The sequence below is a fragment of the Bemisia tabaci genome, chromosome 6 (assembly GCF_918797505.1).
Source record: "Bemisia tabaci chromosome 6, PGI_BMITA_v3".
Lineage (NCBI taxonomy): Eukaryota > Metazoa > Arthropoda > Insecta > Hemiptera > Aleyrodidae > Bemisia > Bemisia tabaci.
The window spans coordinates 6,283,819-6,299,156 of record NC_092798.1 but is presented as its reverse complement, the minus strand read 5'-3'; the positions used below and the strand labels follow the sequence as shown (position 1 = coordinate 6,299,156).

Genomic DNA, 15,338 nt, shown 5'->3' with positions numbered 1-15,338 from the left:
GTGGGATATCCCCTCCATTTTGGCCTCACTTTGAGAGCTTTTTTTGAGCTTGGAAGATGATTTCAGAGAAAACTAGTGGCACCATCGTGTTTCTCGCGAACTTTTACCTTAGAATCAATGGTCAAATTGCAAATCCCTCACACATGCAACATCTCCATTGAATTTGTGACGAAATTAACATGAAAATTTGAAATTTTACCCAAAAATTTCATGTCAGACCACTTCTGTTGACGCGGTCCACTGTGCGCTCGGGTGGCAACGCGGATCCGCGGAGCTTGAGAATGGTAACCGCTCGCTATTTTTCATCGACTCATTCGTTTGTTCATTCATTCGGCGGGGAATATTGTCGTTAACTCCAGCTCCGACTTTCCGCCCGGCCCGGCGCACAGTAGATCGGGTCAATTGGAGAGGTCGGACATGAAAGATTTGACTAAAACTGCAAATTTTGATGTTTAGTTCGTCACATTTTAAATTTTTAGGGGTGCTGACAGAAGAAAATTTCACGAGCAAACCAACGGAACCACTTTTCAGAACTCAAAGTTTTGTACAAACGGAATTATAAGCTTTGAAAGTTTCCAAATTATGTTCGACCTCTCTGATTGACTCGATCCACTGTGCGGCGCCCCGGCGGTTCCGGGCCGTTGAACAGCGTGAAAAACTCCGACTCGTTTAATTAATTGACCCGCTCCTTTTTCGCACTCCGATTCATGTTCCAGTGAGAGTCTGTCCTTTGACTTCCGCGATTCACTTGCATCCGCGACAAAGATCGCAGCTCCCGTGCGCATGATTCCGTTTAGCGCGGCTCCAGTCGTGGGTGATCGATTATCGATATTTTCCCATTAGGAGCTATGGTACAGAATCGATAATTGATTGATCGACGTCACGATGAGTGGTACTGAGACAGTGGCGACCGGTGAATGATCAATGGAGATGTTGCAAGTGTGAGGAATTTGCGATTTGACTGTTGTTTCTTATGTAAAAGTTCGCGAGAAACACGATGGTCCTACTGGTTTTCTCTGAAATCATCTCCCAAGCTCAAAAAAAGCTCTCAAGTTGAGGCCAAAATGGAGGGGATATCCCGCCCTACCCTGAGAGTCCACCTCTACATGAAAACAAACTTTCCATGCAAAGATAGGGTGCAAATACATTGACAGGGCTGCCACTTTATTCGGGGACTCCAAAACTGAAAACACGGCATCACTGCTAATGTATTTGCTCCCTATCTTTGCATGGAGAGTTTGTTTTGATGTAGAGGTGGACTCTCAGGGCAGGGTGGGACATTCCCTCCATTTTGGCCTCAACTTGAGAGCTTTCTTTGAGCTTGGGAGATGATTTCAGAGAAAACCAGTGGGACCATCGTGTTTCTCGCGAACTTTAACATAAGAATCAACAGTCAAATCGCAAATTCCTCACACATGCAACATTTCCATTGGACGTATTTCTGTCAAACGGAACTAAACGCCATAGGGAGAGGAAGGTATAGAAGGGGCTTGGATTGGCGGCGGAACCGGGCGTTGGGCTCATCCCGTCCTATACTCGCAATGCTCTTTCATGGCGCTTAGTTCTGCTTGACAGAACGCGCTATCCGGCATTCTAAAATCCTCAAAAGAAACTCAATTTGGCGCTTAGTTCCGTGTGACAGAAGTACTTCCGATTATCGATATTTTCCCATTTGAAGGTGTGGTGGAGAATCGATTAATAATGTGTTCGCTACGAATAAGCCGTTTGTCAATCCGTTTTCATAGGTTTAAACGGCAGAGCAATCGATATATCGCAACCAAGCGCTCCTGTGGCGTGGCGTGAATTGCGATACATCGATCGTCATGCCATTTAAACCTATGGTAAAGAATCGATTATTAAGGTGTTCGCTGCGAACACCCTGTTTATCGATACTTTTCCATAGGTTTAAATGGCATGACAATCGATAAATCGCAATTCATGCCACGCCACTGAAGCGCTCACGGCGCGGGAGCTGGACGGCCGCAGTGGCGATTGAGTCACGTGACAATTTGAGCATATTTGGTCTTAAAACGAACTAGAGACGTGCGGGAAAGATGGAATAGGCTTGTTTGAGCTCCATAAGATCAATGTAAAAGTGGGCGTGATTCCTTTCGGTAAAATGGAAAAGTGGGATTCGATATCAAATCAAAAGGAACTAAACACCATTATATGCTAACTTATGACCCGTGGGCATGTGCCGACAGCATTGTGGACAGGGCTTATGAGTCAAAGCCCCGATCCGGACTTCCTTTTTTCGCCGCTGACGTCACTGGCGCTTTAAAATTCCCATCCATTCTTACGGTCTGCAACCAACGAACACACTCCTTCTTTCTCACCCGTGTCTGGTTTTTTTTGGTAGAGAGCCATTCACATCTTTCCTTGAAATTTTCGAATATCAAAACAGCGCACAAAATTGTCCGAAAAATTTGGAGAATAATATTCAAAATTTTCCCGGTAAAAATGCTTTCCATTGGAAGAAATATGGCAACGCCGAATGCTCATACGGCGTCCTTCCTTATAGTACGTCAGAGTAGATGTTAATACTTTTCCATTTTAATGTGGTTGATAAGATTCGACGCATGTTCAAGTTGCGTAATCCGTTGGTCTGGGTTTCATGTACAGCGATGTTATCATTCAAAAAGAGGGTGCGTTACAGTCAGTACTTCTGATGTATTCATGGTGAATAACGGTTATCCTGATATAGCCTGGAAGACGGGTCTTCTTCCAGTTTTTCTACTCTTTCTCTTGCATCCTCTGCAAAATCTCTGAATTTTTTTGGATAAATGAACCATGCTTTTGGTGTGATTCGGTGATTAAATAAGCCCTTCTGTTTTTTTCCTACATATTTAATTTTTATACATTTGTGGTCAGAAATGTAGTTTTCAATAACTTCAATTATTACTCTTCGGCGAGGTCTAGGGAAACCAATGCTCAATCAAGACTTCATTCGTCCTGAGCGACTTCGTATGTCGGGGTGAAAATCAAGTAACCCTCCATGGTGAGTGATATTTTGTCTTTTACTACAGTAACAGAAATAGACTACAGCCGTCCAAAAGGACAAAGAACCTTATCCAGGTAGGACCGGTTTTTGAATAAAAACCTTTGAAACCACGGAAAATATGAAGAGGCGTCCCCGAAAAAGGTGCTGAAAGCTATACTAAAGGGAGGCCCCTCCTGGGTATTTTTAAGTAAAATTTATGAGAATTAAAACAGCAGAAAAAGAAGTGTTAAAAAGTTCTTAAAAGTACTGCAGCTTTTTTACGAGAATGCTCGGAAAAAATCGTTAGAAAATATTTTGAGAAACTAGGAGTTTTATTATGACTTTTTACGTCAGTTTTGCAAGACTATAAATTTTACGTTAAAAATAACCAAAGAAGGATGTCCTGAAAAATTAATGTTCGGCAGTTTTTTTTTTTTAAGATTCTGGGAAGTGATTTTTAAGGACATTGCTACTAGGGTAGTCAACATAAACTTGAATTTCATCGGAGATTTTTAAGTAAAAAGGAAAACGGACAACACATCTACCGTATGTTACTCGGTAAACCCTACTTTGTATCGATTCACCTCACCTTAAAGATTAGCTTAAGTAAAACAATACTTATTCGACAGCGCGCTTGACCATGAAGTGGACAGTTTTATAGGAAAACGCCCTACCGATATCTAGAAAACACAAGACCGCTCCAGTGGCTTTGCGTCATTGACCGCAGTGCGCAGATGCTGCAGTGGGGTGGCGTGCTTTGCGATTTATCGATTGATCAGTAATTTAAACCTATGGAAAAGGATCGATAAACAGGGTGTTCGCAACAAACACCTTAATAATCGATTCTCTACCATAGCTTCAAATGGGGAAATGTCGATAACAGATCATTCACGCCTCGACACTGCCATGCCTCCGTTCTGAGGAAAAACGCAGTATGAGCCCTTACATGTTGCCTTGTCAGATCTCCTTCAATTAAAAAGAATGGACCACTAGACAAGGTGCAAATTTCAGCATTTTGATACATGTTTCTTAACCAAAATTTCACGTAGAACACGACGCGCACAACGAAAAGTACTGAAATCACATCCTTAAGAAGATATTCAATAATTCTTGAGGGTGAGTTCAAACCACCCGCTCATGAAAACTCAATGCTCTACGTGATTCACATTGCGCCCTAAACGTTTATCATGACAGTCTCTGCGATATAAAAATCTGGCAACCTCAGTCTTGACGCTTTGGCTCAGCTGTAGCAAATTGCTTATAGTTTGAACAACACATGGTGGGAAATGAACATTGCTCCATTGAGAAGATTGCTGAAACCGTTGTAGTGCGCAATTAGACTCGCGTAGAGCTTTGAGTTTCTTGTGAGCGGGCAGTTCAAATTCCTCGTAACCAATGTGAAATAAAAATGTTAATATCTCCGTTAGGAGTTAGTTTCAGTAATTTTCGTTGCGCAAATCGTATTCTACGTGAAATTCTGGTTAAGAAACATGTATCAGAATGCTAAAATTCGTACCTTGTCTAGTGGTCCATTTATTGAGAAAATTTTAAATATTTTTCAGAAAATTTTTTTCACAGTTTGATCTGAAATATTTGAAAATTTTAGGGGAAAATATGACTAACATTCCTCGAAAATGAATGTTCACCGGAGAAATATTGCATTTCTAGAATGTTTGTACGGCATTTTCCCTCAGCATGGTGCGGTCATACGTTACTTCGGATCTTTATGTGAGCACCCATCCATAGCACTAAAATGCAGTGATTTCAACAATTAAGGTTTTATTAGGTTTGGCAGATTCTAATTTTTTTTTTTTTTTTTTTTTTTTTTTTTTTTTTTTTTAACAGGGTATAGGAAATAGGAAGAATGCGTCCGGGTTCTCCAACCTGATTTACACTTACAGTTGCTGGAAACATGTTAACCTCTTCAGGAAAATTGCGAAGGAATGAAACTGTTTGGGGTTGACGAATCACTGTTGAAAAATGAAAATGGTATGGAAAAGTACTTGAAGGTGAGCAACACATAATATAAATTGAAATTTAATTGTATAAATTTTACCAAGTGATGAAGACCTCCAAATATTGCACCTATACTTTTCGGCACGTCGGAGGTCAATTGGACTACATTTTTCAAGTAATTGGGAACTATTAATTTTGGCGCACCCATAAAAGAGCCCATCTACATTAGGAAACTCATGACTTATATGATGTTTGTGAAATGAACCAAAAATCAACGTTTTCTACCGCAAATTGTAGTCAATGGAAACTTAGTTTTACGCAGAAATATGTACAGTTATTGTGAAAACCATAGGTTCGCGAGGGGTTTCAGGACATTCTGTCGACGATTTTTTGTCCGCACACTTGTTTTGTCCAGTAGTTTACGTCCACGCGTAAAATATAGCAAGAGTGACTCGGTCCAAGTGTTGTTTTTTTTGTCCATGTAATATTATAATGGCGGTATCAAAATGAGAAAATTGAGACTCTCAATCTGACTCTCTCTCTCTCTCCATTTGAGAGAGAAAGATGTGTTGTTATGGTAACTCATTTTTTTTAATGAAATGTTACTTTCTTTACTGGAAAAAAACACATTGGAGTCCAGACTCTAGAAAACATTGACAAGAAAAATACTCTTGATTCAATCGGATTTTTGCTTGAATCAAAACGAAATCCGCTTAAGTTAAGAGGCTTGGTTCTTGATTTAAGCTAGATTCTGATTGAATCAATAGTGCTTTTTCTTGTCGATGTTTTCAAGAGTCTGGACTCTAGATCCTATGTATTTTTTTCCCGTGTTCCTTTGATTTGTCTTTTCAAATTGTCATTGGTGAGTATTTGGTTTTATTTCCATCCTTAAAATTGTCGATGTAAAATATATCTTGTACATCGCTTTTTTTTATTTTTTCAATGAAAATATTACTTCATTATAAAAGCATTTACATTTTTAAAACGTGGCAAATATTTGTAAAACCTTTTCCAAGCGATGGCATCGATATCAATCTCAATGAGCCGTAGTTGGGTTGAAAGAAACTACACAAAAATGAATAGAAGAGAGGAAAAAATCAAGAAGCACGCAATTTTTAGTTAAAACCCATTTGTACATCGATCTCTTAGAGTCAAATACGTCCAAATTTGAGCGGATAGTTGCGCGTTCACCACGCTGCAGCACAGTAAAAACACAAAGTATAAAAGGAAAAATCAAAGTGCTTTGGAAATCATTAAATTCGACACGGAACCACCTTAATATTTACAAAACACACGTTTATAATTTCATTTTATACTTATCCTTTCCATCAATTTAAATGAGAATAAACCATGCAGAGTGTGCAAACATTTCAAAATCACGTGTTGAAAATCGCTGACTCTGCGAGTTTAAATACTAGAGTCTAACGCAGGGCGGAACGGCGGTGTGCTGCCAGCACGAAACGCGCATTGGCGCCTACAAACCTAAGGGGATACTTCTCGCATTGCGCAATGCTTCAAGTATCACCTTAGGTTTGTAGGCGCCAATGCGCACCAGTCAGCCGCCGCGTGCCACGGCGCCTTATTAAACAACTATTTCACAACAGAGGTGTTGCACAGTTCACGAAATTGTAGGCGCTCTAACATATTAAGAATGGATCTTTTAAGAATACGGAGCTTCCCTCGCAAAATAGATCGAGATACTACGGCACAAAAAGAGAGCGGTAGTCCAAAAACTTACTAAATCCCAGCATCTGTATTTAATAACGTTTAGTATCCAATTTGCCAAAAAAAACGCGTGGACGTAAACTACTAGGAAAAACAGGTGCGCGGACAAAAAATCGTTGACGAAATGTCCTATAATCTCGCACGGAAAAAAAATAGATTGCTGCCTTAACAAGTAAATTGTTGAAAAATATGTCTGTTGTGTTTCAAATATACATTTTACATAAATGGAAAGCTAATTTAACCATGAGAGTGATTAAATTAGCATTTTTTTTATTGTAAAATCTACATTGAAACATGTCGAACACTTTTTTTAAATGCAAAATTTTCAAATCAACAATATCATTTTTTTCCGTGAGTGCGTACCAATCTGTTTGGAGATCAAACCCTCACGAAATATCACTCGGTGACAAGTCTTTTCTGTCCAAGTTTCCGTACCAAGTTTCTCGTTTTTTCATTCTCTGTGTTCCTGTTTCCAGGTTGTTTGATGATGATGAAATGAATGATTTTACGGTGGACCATTTACGTTTTTTTTACATTAATCTGGAGGATTCGTTGATCTGTCTTGTTGCTCTTGAGGTATCCCGCCGATCCCGGTCGCCACCGACTTGCTGCAACAATCTAAGCTTCGAAGTTCACAGAGAAGTTTCAAGGAGACTCTTTTTGGTCCAGGAGGCGGAGGAGTTTTTCGAAATTTTTAGAAATAGAAATTTTTAGAAAAACAGTAAGATTTAGAAAAATTAGCAAAAGAATTTAGAAAAAATTACAAAAAAAAAAAAGAAAAATACGCTAAAAAGAAGAGTAGATTACAGATGACAGATAGAACAAGAAAAATTCGAAAAACGGGAGTAGAAAAGAAAAATAGAAAAATACGAAACACTTTACCAACCGTAATCACTAATAATACACTTAACACTAAGGCAGAGTAATCCAGGTGGGCATTGTCTTTTAGATCACAGTTCAGAAAAAAACCGCAGAAGAGCGTCAAGAAGGTGAAGAAAGAGAGAGCAGGGCTGGAGTCTTGAAAAGCCAGCGATAGCAAGAATTCCAAGTCCAGGTGGTAAATCCTCTTCTTTTTCGCTTTGCCCATAGGCGCGTGGTAAAAGGGTAAACCCCGTAAAATCACCTCATCTTCTCCGGTTGGAGCATGAACTTCTATCGTCTTTTCTATGCAAAAGGAACTTCGGACGTGCCAAGTGGACGTATTTCTACCAAACAGACCTATGTGGAGGTGAGAAAGATGGGGTGTGCTCTATAAATCTGCATAAGAAGCAATGTAAAAGTGGGCGTGGTTCCTTTTGAAGAATTGGAAAAGCGGGATATTGCATTCTATCAAACAGACCTATGTGCAGCTGAGTGCGGAACTCATGAGCCGCGGGCATGGCAAGAGAGCCTTGTGCACAGGGCTCACGAGTTAAAGCGCCCCGACGACCATCTCCCCGCCGTTAGAGTGCGCACTCATTGCCGCTGACGTCACTGGCGCACAATTATTCCCATTCACTCTTACGCAAGAGAACTAACGAGCACACCCCATATTTCTCACTTCCACATAGGTCTGTTTGGTAGAAATACGTCCAAGTGGAAAGCGTTGGGTGGAAAGATGGTGAGACACTTTGGCAGTTGCACGTTGTGAGAAAAACGGAAATTAGGGCTCGTCACTTTAGGCTAAAAACGAAAGAACGGGTGAAAGCACCATGTCACAATGAGGCCTGGGCGTGTTACACGTTTGCAGCACGGGTTTCGCACCATGTCACGTAAGTGAGTTAAACACGAATCTCATATCATGTTCGGATAGAGAGTATGTTAAAACCGTTCGGTACCAGCTGATCTTTTGTAAGTGCAGAGACCAACGAAGTGCGAAAAATGGAGTGAGAAGCAAAGACACGGAATTTTGAGATGAAGTTTATTACTGTATTGAATCCAAAAGAAAAAGAGTTGTAGTTTTACATCAGTTGAGATAGTCATACAGAGATCTACGCTATTGGCTGGGTGTAATCAGTGGAGCTATCCTTAATGACTAGATTGAATTTAAATGGAGGTAATGCAGTGCCAGTGACAGTGCATAAGAAAGATACATAACTTTAGAATTAAGTTATACTTATATAGTATGAGCCTGGGAAAAAGGCTGCAACTTGACTCGAGACAGGGAACTGTACGCTAGGTGTTGAGATTTGTATTTTCTTTTATGTAACATTCGTAGAAGTTGGGTGGCACTAAAAAGGCAAAATAGTTTTAAGGTGGGAGAGCTTTATGAAACGGAGACTTGAAGGTATTTTTGATATATTTTAATTTGGAATCGTTACAGGAATATAAGTATGTTATACCTTCGGAAGCACGAGGGGAAGACAGTGCAGATCGCAAGTTCATCAAGGGATTGAACCGAAGTAAAGAGTTGTCCTAAGTGCCAGTTACACCTGCGAGTAGACGCGCGTCTTGGGCGGCGAGTAGTACGAGTGGAATGTGTTTTCTTTTCTTTGTTAGTTTTATGATTTTCCCCACTATCTCTCAGTAAAGCTTGTTTATTCCAAGTTTTCAAAACCTTTAGCATTGGTGCTCCCTCTATCCAGTGCGGGAGAAAAGCAGATTTTCACTTCCGTTTAAACAAAAAAAAAAAAAAAAAAAAAAAAAAAAAACCTTTAGCATATCATCTGCATATGCAAGATTGTCTGCTTGAGGATCTATTTTTGATCTTACTATCGAATCATAGACAATGTTCCACAAAAGTGGACCTTGAGAGCTTCCTGCTGAAACTTCAAAGCATAGTGTACCTGATTCCACAAATCCGTCTGTCAGATAGTCTTGAAGTAATGCTATTAGATAATCCGGTACTCCTTGCTTTTCCAATTCTCTGATAATATCTTTCCATCTTAACAAATTAAATGCATTCTTAACATCTATTCCAATTATACATAACATATATCTCTTATTATACGGTGTTCCCTATTTTTTTCATATAATTGAATTCGCTTTCTTCATGGCCTTCAATGTCGATCGCGACCTTCACGAAAACCATACTTGACGGTCTGATAGAGAAACAAATTGCAGAAGTCTTTCTTGAATAATAGATTCCAATATCTTAGAGAGGGCGTTTAAAATACATATTGGTCTATATTTGGTTTCTTCTTTTAACTTTTTCTTCGTTTTCGGTAGGAGAAAGAGTGTGTGGTGGGGTGCGTCTTCTAAATCTTTATTGCATGGGCAAGTGGGTGTGTCACGACTTTTGAATCTGTGTGAATATTATTTTACGGTGTTCCCTATTTTTTTCATATAATTGAATTCGCTTTCATCATGGCCTTCAATGTCGATCGCGACCTTCACGAAAACCATACTTGACGGTCTGATAGAGAAACAAATTGCAGAAGTCTTTCTTGAATAATAGATTCCGATATCTTAGAGAAGGCGTTTAAAATACATATTGGTCTATATTTGGTTTCTTCTTTTAACTTTTTCTTCGTTTTCGGTAGGAGAAAGAGTGTGTGGTGGGGTGCGTCTTCTAAATCTTTATTGCATGGGCAAGTGGGTGTGTCACGACTTTTGAATCTGTGTGAATATTGTCTGTAGGCCCCATGACCTGATAAAAACTGCGTAATATAATGGACCACTGTACCATTATGTTGGGTTGGCTCGGTTAGGAAAATAGTTGAAGACTCCAGAAGAAGAGAGAATCATTGAATAGGGAAGGTGGTGAATCGAGTTGGAGCCGAACACAAATAAAATTAAATTAACATGAAATTTATAAAATTAAAAAGCCAGTTTGCAAGCGAAAGTGGAGCCTGCAGCGCTCTCTGGGCGGGTCGAGGACGTAACTAAACGCGAGGCGCGACGTGACGTGACGTATGACGTGCGGATCGGTTGCCTATCTCAGCGCTTTGAAGGGGAAATGAGCGCTTGGTGCATGCGGCACCAACACTACCAGAAATCTATTAGCATTGGAGTTTGATTTTGATTCGCCCCTCAACAACTGTGAGTTACATGAACACACACTATAGTAACATGAATGAAACCGAGAATAATCTTAAAATAATGTATGGAATCGGGAAGCAAAGCAAAGGGGATGGATAATTCATTATGAAAGCTATGGAAACATGTGTTTTACAAGAGCAATTTATGTCATAAGACAAGAAACTGGCAAAGATAATATAGAAACAAATGTATTGAAATCTGCCCTGAACTGGTTTCACAGGGTAAAAAATATGCATGAGTCAAGGTACCCCAAAATATGCTTATCCCGACTCGAGGAACTGGATGAAAGTAGGTACAATATAATTAAATACAACTGGTTCTCTCAATTAAAAGCCATGTTACATAAAATTGACCAAGAATATCTATTTCTTAGGGAAACCACAGAGCCAGCTGCGATCAGGAAAATGGTAAATGAAGTTCAGAGAAAAATATCAGAACTTACCATGGAAAAAGACAAAGAAAAGTTAAATGAAACAAAGTTTGCCCCCCATTACAACCTAATTAACACTGAGAATATTGATGCCAACCATAATTATTTATATCGTAAAGTGAGTTTTGCGAAAAAAAGACTATTCAGCCAACTACGAGCGAGAAATGTTAACTCCCTTAACATCACTATCAATCAGATGAACCATAGAATTAACCCTAACGAAATTTGCACAATTTGTAATACTCAACAACCTGAAGATGCGCACCACTTATTCTTTGTTTGCCCCATTTACCATAACACTCGAAAATATTACTTACACAGCTACCTTAACAAAGACATAAACCTAATTCTTAGTAAAGACTCAAACGAGCAACAGCTTACAGATATATATAATTATTTTGCGACAATTCTGAGTATAAGATCGTTCATAATAAATGAATAACTGAACCAAAAAACAAAGTTTGCCTATCATGAACGCTGCTATTTCATGTACATAATTGTAAGCCCAGCATATCCTAGAGATAAGTGTAGCATAGTGAAGTAATCTCATGTTTGTAAATGATCTCCCAACCTAACCCCCTTTGTTAAATCCTCCCCAGGATAAAAAATAAAGTATTCTATCTATCTATCTATCTATCTATCTATCTATCTATCTACAAGAGTAATTTAAATTACCAGCATGGGTGTCCTCATATTTGCGCGCTCAACTGACAACTCATTTTGAATTTACCTTAACTTTTCGAGCTGTTATTACAAATCCAAAAGAGACCTCTTGTGTTTTTATTTTCATGTGTGTGCCATTAAATTTCAATATGTTTATTCAATTCTTCTGTTACTGCTCTATATTGATTTTCGTTAACAAGATCAAGTTTCCATATATTTATTATCGATTTGAGGGTATAGGAGTTATCTTTAACTACATTAGAAATTAATTTTGTATTTAATTTAAAATTATTGTATTTTAGGATATGCTGCAAAATTTGAAATAAATCCGATTTTTATGGACATGGAATAAAATTATTGTATTTTAGGATATGCTGCAAAATTAGGAATTAATCCTCTTGTAATGACAAGGAATAATTAATTTACCATCACAGATACACGCACCTCTACACAGTATTCTTTCCTGGACGAGCGAAAATTCGACAAAATGCCTGCGACATATGCGCCAATGCGAGCATAACAAATCTCTGCAACAAACTGAATTTTTGATGTTCCTGGGAGTTTTCCGTTTGTTCTTCCGTTCAAAATTGAATCAGCCCAATTTTCTTAAAACAGTTTCAGACCCAGCATCACACGGTGGCGATTCTTGAGAATTTGGCAATACTGTTTTTCCTCCCATGTATAAAAATTGAGTGTTGGTGAGGCAAGATGCCGCACCCAAATTCAATATTTTTAATATATTTAAATGGAGGAAGAACAGGAACAACAGTGTCGCCAACTTGCAAAATCGACACTGGCATCATAAAGGATCGGAATTGTTTTGGGGGTCATGCCGAGCTGCGAAAAAAAAAAAAAAAAAAAAAAATCCCCGCGGCCGAAAATAAATCGCGACCCTTGACTCGCCGCGCAGACCTTTCCCGGGTCCCTCGGGGTCGGGGGGGAGGGGGGGCGGGGGGGAGGGGGGAGGGGGGGAGGGGGGGCGAAGTTTTTTCGGACAATAAATTTCGCGCCCGATATGGCGCGCTGCGTATTAATGAACTTCCAGGGGCGGTGGTTCAAATTCCGGTCACGAGCCAGCCGGCGTCTCTCCTATCCTGCCTTGCTAAGAAAGAACGCCGTATGAACATTCGAGAGTCGTCAAATCTCCCCTGGTAAAATGATTGTTTTTGAGGAGAGCTATGAATAATTTTACTCGAAATCCTCAGGAACTTCAGGTGAGATTGCGAACAAAATTATCTTAAAAATCGGAAGGAAAATATTCATAGGTTTGCCAAAAAATCGTTTTTTACAAGAGGAAAATTGGCAACGCCTCAAGGTCAGTACGGCGTTTTCCTTTAGCACGGCAGTATTTTGCTTCGTCTGAGCTTTCGGACTGCCGGCTCCTCGATGAATTATTACCGGCCGGTCGACGCCGATTGAAAAAATCTGTTTTTTCTGAAGCATCGAAAACTTGGGTTACGGAGATAAAATTTTTAGAATACATTAGTAATACTTATGACTAACGCACACTCCAAAGAAAAAGAAGGAGGAAAAAGACAAGCGGATCATCCAACAGAAATCGTTCGATGACCCTTGTACATTCTCCGCAAATTTTGAGAAGAAATGTGTCGCATTTAGCAAAGAGGCACCAGCCCGATTACAGCGTTTTAAAAACTGTGCACATTCGTATTTCTTATTTCCTTTTAAAAATACCTAATATTGTATGTGCAGTATTCAAATTTACACAATTATTTTTAGTTGAAATTAACAAATTTTTGGTGAGAAGAAAAAGCAATTCGATATTCGGAGAGATTCTTTAGATAATTATGAAGAAGCAACATTGTTACAACAATGTAATCACGCTGGTTCCCTTTTGCTAAGTGCAATCCAAATGTATCAAAATCCTCCTTAAAAATGAACATTTATCGTAGAAAATTCAGCAACTCTTAAATGGATTGCATTTTGCAAAAAGGAACCACTAGCATTGCAATGTCGCTAAGCTTGTGCAACTTCTTTTGTCTTGGAGGAAAAACCCGATTATCCATTAATAGTTTCTATTTTACTGGCTAAAAACTGCAAATTTAAGACAAAAATTACCATCTAAATTTCATAGTTTTTCACGATTTCCGCAATTTTATTGCAAAATATGAAGTTGCACAATCTTAGCATCATTGCAATGCTAGTGGTTCCTTTTTGCAAAATGCAATCCAAATGTTCATACAGCGTTTTTCTTTAGGACGGCAGTGGACGGGCTCGGCATCGTCTCAGCGCTGCTGTGCTAAGGAAGAACGCCGTATGAACATTCGAGAGTTGCCAGATTTCCGTTGATAAAACATGTATTTTTGACGACATTCTTGAATATTTTTCCTTGAAGTTTTCAGATATGTTAGATTAAATTGCGCAAAAAGCTGTCTGAAAATTTTGGGGAAAAATATTCCCAATTTTCCCAATAAATTTTGTTTTCATCGAAAGAAAGTTGGCAACGTCTGATGGCTTATACGGCGTTCTTCCTTAGCACGGCAGAGCGGGGCCTGACGGATTTGGATCAGTGAACCGCAGCTCGGAGCAACGGCGGTGCGGAGGGGACGGTGGCAACGTTCCCAGATTGCCCGATGAAATTTGGATGATTTCCGTAAGTTGAGGGGAAACTGGTGATATTTTAGCACTATCTAGCAACAATGGTTGTTGGAACAAGGAATTTGTCCCAAAACGGGACCGTGTAAACAGGGAACGAGCTTGCACGCCACGCCGCTTGCATAGCTGTCGAAATGAAGGCGTAATCCGACGATTTCCACCACAAAGACTCAGGCAATTTCTTTATTCGGTTTCATTTTATGACCATTCTATGACTTCATGCCGGAATTGTTTGATAATTGATATACGAGTACGACAGACTCTGATCGTAGAAAAGCTGACGTGATAATATGGCGGATTCTCGGATGGGAAGATAGAAAAGCAGAAAAAAATAAAGGGAGCAAGAGGAAATTGAACCGTTGAAGGAACAAAATACGGGAGAAGAAAAAGTGAAACCTGGGAAAGAAAAAGAAAACGTAGAGGGGGACGGGAAGAGAAAGAAAAGAGGGAGAAGAAAAGCAAAAATAAGAATTGCTGCTTATAGGAAATGACTCAAAAATCACAATAAACGCATCTAGAAATTCTAATATGCACTCCTAGCTTCACAATCTGCTTAAAAAATGTGCGTTTTTTTTAAAAAAAAAAAAAAAAAAAAAAAAAAAAAAAAAAAAAAAAAACAAGTTGGATTTTGCAATCGCTAGCGATGGCAATATTCGTCATGGGAACGTTAGCTTCTGGGATATGAAAATGTTAAGGTACAGTTCGTTTGTAGTATCTTCTGAATTGAAGGGGCTATGTAATTTTGTGTTGACATCTCTTTTTTAACAATTTTAATTATTTTCTTTGCATACAAGAAAGCTGTTATGTACCAATTATTTATTTTCGTTGGATTATATATGGTTTTAGGAAGTTAACGCATTTAAGTTTCAGGTTCGCTTTTTCGGCGTAAAGTATACATAAGGTATCCCAAAAAACTTGTTCTGTAACTTCGAAAGTAAGATAGATACAGACATGATCTTGATTTCATTTTAAAGATCAACTCAATACCCATCGATTAAAACCAAGATCAGC

General features: G+C 39.0%; 1 long non-coding RNA gene across 3 annotated transcripts; it reads left to right on the top strand.

Moving 5' to 3' along the window:
* Positions 1–2,535: 2,535 nt before the first annotated feature.
* LOC140224765 (uncharacterized) lies at positions 2,536–12,056 on the top strand. 3 transcript variants are annotated; one of them, XR_011900009.1, is made up of 4 exons: positions 2,536–2,998; positions 4,826–4,989; positions 7,138–8,412; positions 8,964–12,056. It is a non-coding gene; the product is annotated as an uncharacterized lncRNA (long non-coding RNA). The 3 variants fall into 3 exon arrangements; XR_011900010.1 differs by having other exon boundaries at positions 7,138–8,416; XR_011900008.1 differs by having other exon boundaries at positions 2,605–2,998; positions 7,138–12,056.
* The last annotated feature ends 3,282 nt before the right edge of the window (positions 12,057–15,338 follow it).